This window comes from Anthonomus grandis, chromosome 1, assembly GCF_022605725.1.
Source record: "Anthonomus grandis grandis chromosome 1, icAntGran1.3, whole genome shotgun sequence".
NCBI lineage: Eukaryota > Metazoa > Arthropoda > Insecta > Coleoptera > Curculionidae > Anthonomus > Anthonomus grandis.
Genome location: NC_065546.1, coordinates 37,577,167 through 37,583,330, shown reverse-complemented (window position 1 = coordinate 37,583,330; position 6,164 = coordinate 37,577,167). Strand labels below are relative to the sequence as shown.

The following is a 6,164-nucleotide window of genomic DNA, read 5'->3' as shown; positions in this document are numbered from 1 at the left end:
ACACATGGCACCTGATTGTACAGGTTTTATTTTTTGATGTCGTGTGCCATGTGTACCTTATCTGGACACGTACAAGGTCAATGTTGATTCGCCTGGAGAGATGGCAGCAGTTGTACGGTTTTCACTAGAAGCGCAAATACCACGTGCATTTTATGTTTGTTGCCTTCTTCAGTAATTCTTTTTATAAAAATCGGTGTAAAAACATGTTGTTTTGTGGGCTATAATTTGGAGGAGCAATGGCGGCAAAGAAAAAAATTATTTCTGATACTGAGATGCAACAAGCAGTGGAGGCTGCAGCAGAAGAAATAGAGATTTATAGAGACCTCGACATGAGTGACGAGTTTTCAAATATCGCAGATTCTGATTTGGATCCGATATATTTGGCCGGCGAGATATCTTCAAGCAGTTCTGAAGAAGACCGCCCTAAAAAGAAAGAGATGAAGTATGTACGTCAGTTAGGTACGTAGAAGGTTTGGCAATTCCATTTTTTATACATAGTTTACTTTCTAAAATGTTATTAGAAAAAAACAGTGTTGTAAAAAGTTTCAATATACTAACTCGCGTATGAAACTAAGTGGAATACTTATGTATATCAAATTTAACGTCTAAAATTCATATTTTCTCTTCCTAGTACTGATTATCTTCTTATACACTACCCTCCATTTTTTAGATACTTCCGAACCTTCAACATCTGCTCAGTTAAATATAGACATAGATTCTTCAGGCAATGATGAAAGACCGGAGTGGAGACCATTTTCCAGAATAGATTTGAGCTGCTTTTACGTATGCTTCATTTGGCAAATAATGAAGATTGTCCTCCCAATGACCGGCTTCATAAAATTCAATGCCTTGTTGATATGCTGAACAAGAATGCTTCTTTCTGCATTATTCCAGAAGAGTCTCTTTGCATCGATAAAACCATGATAAAGGGATGATATAAAAGGAAAACGACATAAGTTCGGCAATTAAGTTTATAAAGTATGTCTAGATGGAGGATTTACTCACAGCCCACTTATGAAAGTATATTGTGGTAAAGAGAAAATAAATGGACAATCGGTTGCGGAATCTATTGTTATGGAAATGTTGCAACCATTGCTTGATAGTGGCCGGACCCTTTTTGCAGACAATTAGTACACCTCTATTCCTCTTGCGGAAAACTTGCAAAATAGATCAACTCATCTAGTTGGAACGATTCGTAAAAACAGAAGAAACCTACCAAAGTCTGTAGTTGATGCAAAATAAAAAAAAGGGGAAATTGTTGCAAAACAAAATAAAAATAAAGTTGTTGTTATGAAGTGGCATGACAAGAGGGACGTGCTCTTCTTATCCACAAAACATACAGGTGAACTAAAGAAAGTACACCATAGAGAGGGTCCTAGGCTCAAACCTTCTGCAATAATCGACTATAATAAGGCCAAATCATTTGTTGATATGTCAGACCAAATGTCAGCTTATTCAAATTCTCTTAGAAAGTCAATTAAATAGTACAGAAAATTGGCCTTTGAATTTATCACAGGTACCTCAGTCGTAAATGCCTTAAATCTGTACAATAAAATTAACGAAAAAAAAAAAAAAAACGATTAAAAATGTTTTCGGGTATCCCTCTACTATTCTCACTCGACTATCAAAATATCCACAAAAAATCAATATGAATATTGAGCAACAACAAATTTACATAAAAACTAAGGCGCAAAAAATACAAAACTAGGTTAGGAATCCTAGAAAGAATCTATTTGACCGACATTCCACCTTAAAATCCCGCTTAATCCGATACGTCGTCGGTCCCAACCTTAATACTAATACTCGAGATAGTATCTGCCAGTAATAGTATCATGGGTCGCAACTAACTTATTTCACCGGTTATTTTGAAATGTAGGGTTTTTTGTACCGGGTTATTCTGAAACGCTTTCGGTTACGGCTTGCCGCACATGGAGGGCAGCGTAGCCTAGTACAGCACAGCAGAAGCACTACAGAGAAAAACTATTCCTGTGCTCTACCTGAGCGGTGTCCGCATATTGAAGGTAGATTATTTTTGCGTTTCCTGTGTTTCCGTCAATTTTATAAGAAAAATTGGATCCAGCCGCTCAGTTAAGCTTACTTTTGGATTTAGAATCAGATTCGAAAATAGAAAATATTGTCTTGTTATGCAGTTTGTCAAAACGGCATAAAAAATCAACATGGAAGACCCATTATTTAAGAGGAAGAAGCACTCACGGGGAATTCAATTTATTAAATGAACTAAATGATAATCAAATGAGAATGTATTTCCGAGTAACTAAAAAACAGTTTCAAGTACTACATAACATGATTAAAATTAAAATACAAGGCATAGGTTGTAACGCACAACAGCCTATAGAAACTGAAACTCAACTTGCAGTATGTTTAAGGTATGAATACTTTTAGGCCAAAATTATCCATTTTGATCATATGTAAAATTTTCGAAGTAGTTTGGAAGAGATACTACTACGGAAGTTGCAGGTATGTTATAGGATTCCTTTGAAGCCGGACGAAGTATTTCGTAGTTCAGATGTAGTGGTGACTGCAATTGTTAATGATTGTTCGTATATGGAAGTACCATGGATGAAGGGCTAGGTAACGGTAATTCTGTAATATGTTGTTGTGGTTGCATAGATGCACTTGCTTGAGGAGAATCCAACATTAAATTTGTTTCTTCTTCAAGCTGGACAGCTTCAAAAATTTTTCTTTTAATTCGTAGTTGACATATTTTTGACATTTTCTTGGTATCATTGTACATTGCCATAAAAAACTGGTATAAACCATCATTTTTTTCACTACCCGCATTTTTTTCAAATAATGATGATTTCGTCTTTTTCTTTTCTTCGTATGGCGTGATTTTCCAAGGTATCCTGTAACATAGGGAGAGGGGATCCTGAGGGCCACAATCAAATATCAAACTACACAAGAAATGCAATTGTATCATGAGATAGTTGAAAACAATGTTTTTATTGACCCGAATACCTTCTGGGACCTTATAAGATCTAAACGTTTAAAACCTAATATTCCGACAGAGGTTTCATTTCAGGGTCATTCTGTTGGTGCTCTAGACATTGCTAACACATTTGCTGCATATTTTAAGTCAGTTTTCCGGCAGTCTGAGGAGCGTAAATTTGAAGAATGTTTGGCAGTTTTATGTTTTCCTTTATATCTGACGACGACATTAAAGCAAGTATCAAAAAATTAAAGCCAAAAAAGGCCACTGGTAACGATCACATACCTTCCTATATTTATAAGGGATGTTGTGATATTTTGTGTGCTCCACTAAAAACAATTTTTAATCTGTGTCTAATGACGAATACATTTCCTGAAATGCTGAAGTATGCAACAGTAACTCCAATATTTAAATCGGGAGATGCATGTTTGGTTAACAATATCGACCAATTAGTGTTCTCAATTCTCTTGCAAAAATTTTTGAAAACATTCTATACCAAGATATCTTGAACACCTTTATAAATAAATTTGCTCTACAGCAGCACGGTTTCTTGCCGGAAGTCTCGACTATCACCAATCTTGACCTTCTGACAGAGGCAACAGCTAAGGCTATTGACAATAAGGAGCAGTTAGATGTGATCATGACGGACTGTGAAAAAGCTTTTGATAAGGTTGATCACGGTCTGCTGATCACTAAACTGGGTAAATTCGGTTTTTCTCTGTCCGCATGTAAATTTATATCTTCCTATCTAAAGAAAAGAATTCAACGGGTTAAGATGGGTAGAGAATTATCTGTGCAGTACATGGCAGTGTCTGGAGTGCCACAGGGCAGTAACCTTGGTCCACTACTGTTTGTGATTTTTATTAATGACCTGCCAGATTCTGTAGAATGTTCTGAGTGTGTCATGTTTGCAGATGATTTTAAGTTATTTAAACATATATCATCTATTAAAGATTGTGATGAGTTGCAAAGTGATTTAGACTCAGTGTCTGAGTGGTTTAACGTCAATAGAATGTCATTGAATGTTGGTAAATGTCATGTTTTAACTTTTACACGAAAAGTGGAATGTACCAAGTTTAATTACATGATTGGTAATTTGTCACTAAGCAGGAAAAGTTAATGTAGGGACCTTGGTGTGTACATGCAGTCAAACTTTAAATTTAACCAGCACTATGAAGCTATTGTCAATAAAGCATATAAAGTTCTTGGATTTGTAATTAGAAACACTAAAAACTTTAAACAAATAAAATCAATCATAATGTTATACAATACATTGGTTAGACCCCATTTAGAAGATGCCTCTGTTATTTGGTCACCACAGTCATTGGTGCATATTGATATGATTGAAAAAGTGCAAAAGAGGTTTTTAAGGTATCTATACTTAAAAACTCATAATACCTGTCCCTATATGATTTCTTATGAAAGTATGCTGACTGAATTTAGTATGGTTAGATTAAATATTATACAAAGTTTAAATGATGTACTATATATATATATAATATTGTCAACAATATAAGAAATGTTCCTTAATTAACAACATAACTTTTGTGGTTCCTAAAGTAAACTTAAGAATAAGAAATAAAAAGCTGTTCCAATGTTTAACTCCAAGTAGTGGTCTACTTTATCTTGACTGTTTTCGCTTGCTCCTTCAGTAATGTGTTGCGATGCAGGCGAAACCAAGTTATTTTCAATAGTATTGCTTCTTTTATCTTGCGAAATATCAACGTTTGCCATTGTATTTTTAGTAGCCATACACGGAAGAAGATATTCCATCTTTTTTGAAAAGTTCATAACGTTGTTGCCTTTGCAGCATTACCGCTCTCTCTCTTTTCTTGTCGTCGCAATGCATCACGATGACAATCTCTCAATTTTCTCCAAATTTCTTTTACTTCATGACCTAAAAATAATAATATTACTTTATTTATATTTTTTAGGTATTTGGCTACAGGAAATACATTTAGAACTATTGCCTTTTCTTATAGGCTAGGAGAAAGGACTGTATCAAAAATAGTTAATGAAGTTTGTAAAGTACTATGGACATGCTTGCAGCCGCAATATATGCCCCATCCCACAACGAATACTTGGGTGACAATTGCAGTTTTATAACTGCATAGGTACTATAGACGGTAAACATGTAACAATAAAAAAACCAGGTCAAAGCGGATCTTCATTTTTTAATTACAAGCCGTACTGCTCAATCGTCCTAATGGCCACTGTAGATGCATATTATCGATTCACTACTACTGAGGTAGGTTCAATGGGTCGATTTAGTGATGGACATATATTTAGCAACAGTAATTTAAGAATAAAACTGAACAATTGTACCTTGGAATTACAAGTTCCCATACCTTTACCTGGCCAAGAAGAAAATACGCCATATGTATTTTTAGGGGTTGAAGCTTTTCCTTTGAAAACTGAATTTGATGCGACCATTTCCAAAAGCTCAGGTTACCAACAATTAAAGAAATAAAGTGTTTAATTACAAGTAAAATTCTCATTTTAATTATACCCAAGCCCCCTGTTTATTGATATAATTAATTGTAGATTATCTCGAGCTCGACAAACTGTGGAATGCGCCTTTGGAATACTGGCAGCCAGATTTCGGGTATATCGAACAAATTGGAAACCGTGGATGATTGTCAAAGCAACATGCGTTCTTCACATTTTTCTCTGCGGGTATACAAACTATATTTGTGAAGAAGAAATAATACGCAGCTCTCTGATTCGCAGTTACTTCCCATTTGGCCAAATAGAATACGAAGTGAATGCCAATGGTAAGAAGCTTGGCCTTCTGGAGAAAATGGAAATTATAAAAGCTAAAAAGAGTCCTGTTCTCGTGTGTATGAATGACGTGTTTACTTTTGAACCTAATTTAATTTTTAACAATTTAATTTAGCTAAATTTTTTTTTAACATTTTCCTTTTAGTCACTTTCAATCAAGGTTCTGGTAATCTTTCCCTAATATTATTATTAATTTTTAGCGACTTGTAAAAACTGTGATGAACTTTTGGGATTGTTAAATCAGAACACATTTTTTGTAAATCGTGATATTTTGGCTTCGCAATGGCTAACTCATATTCATATGATTTTTTTAACTCCGCTGTTTTTGGTCGACCTCAAATTTTTTCATGCAGTTTATGTCATAAAATTCTTGTTCAAAATCCATTTTGTAAAACACCTTCGTCATGTCCGATTTAAGATAACGAATCCAGCA

At 34.7% G+C, this 6,164-nt stretch overlaps 2 long non-coding RNA genes across 3 annotated transcripts in view; one reads left to right on the top strand and one right to left on the bottom strand.

The window, feature by feature from the left end:
- The first annotated feature begins 4,703 nt into the window (after positions 1 to 4,703).
- LOC126735067 (uncharacterized) lies at positions 4,704 to 5,812 on the top strand. Its single transcript, XR_007660273.1, has 3 exons — positions 4,704 to 5,198; positions 5,341 to 5,435; positions 5,495 to 5,812. It is a non-coding gene; the product is annotated as an uncharacterized LOC126735067 (long non-coding RNA).
- Positions 4,833 to 6,164, bottom strand: part of LOC126735054 (uncharacterized) — a 29,376-nt gene continuing 28,044 nt past the window's right edge. For both annotated transcript variants that reach the window (XR_007660263.1, XR_007660269.1), the window contains one exon: positions 4,833 to 4,847. This is a non-coding gene — a long non-coding RNA (uncharacterized LOC126735054). The remainder of the gene's footprint in view (positions 4,848 to 6,164) is intronic.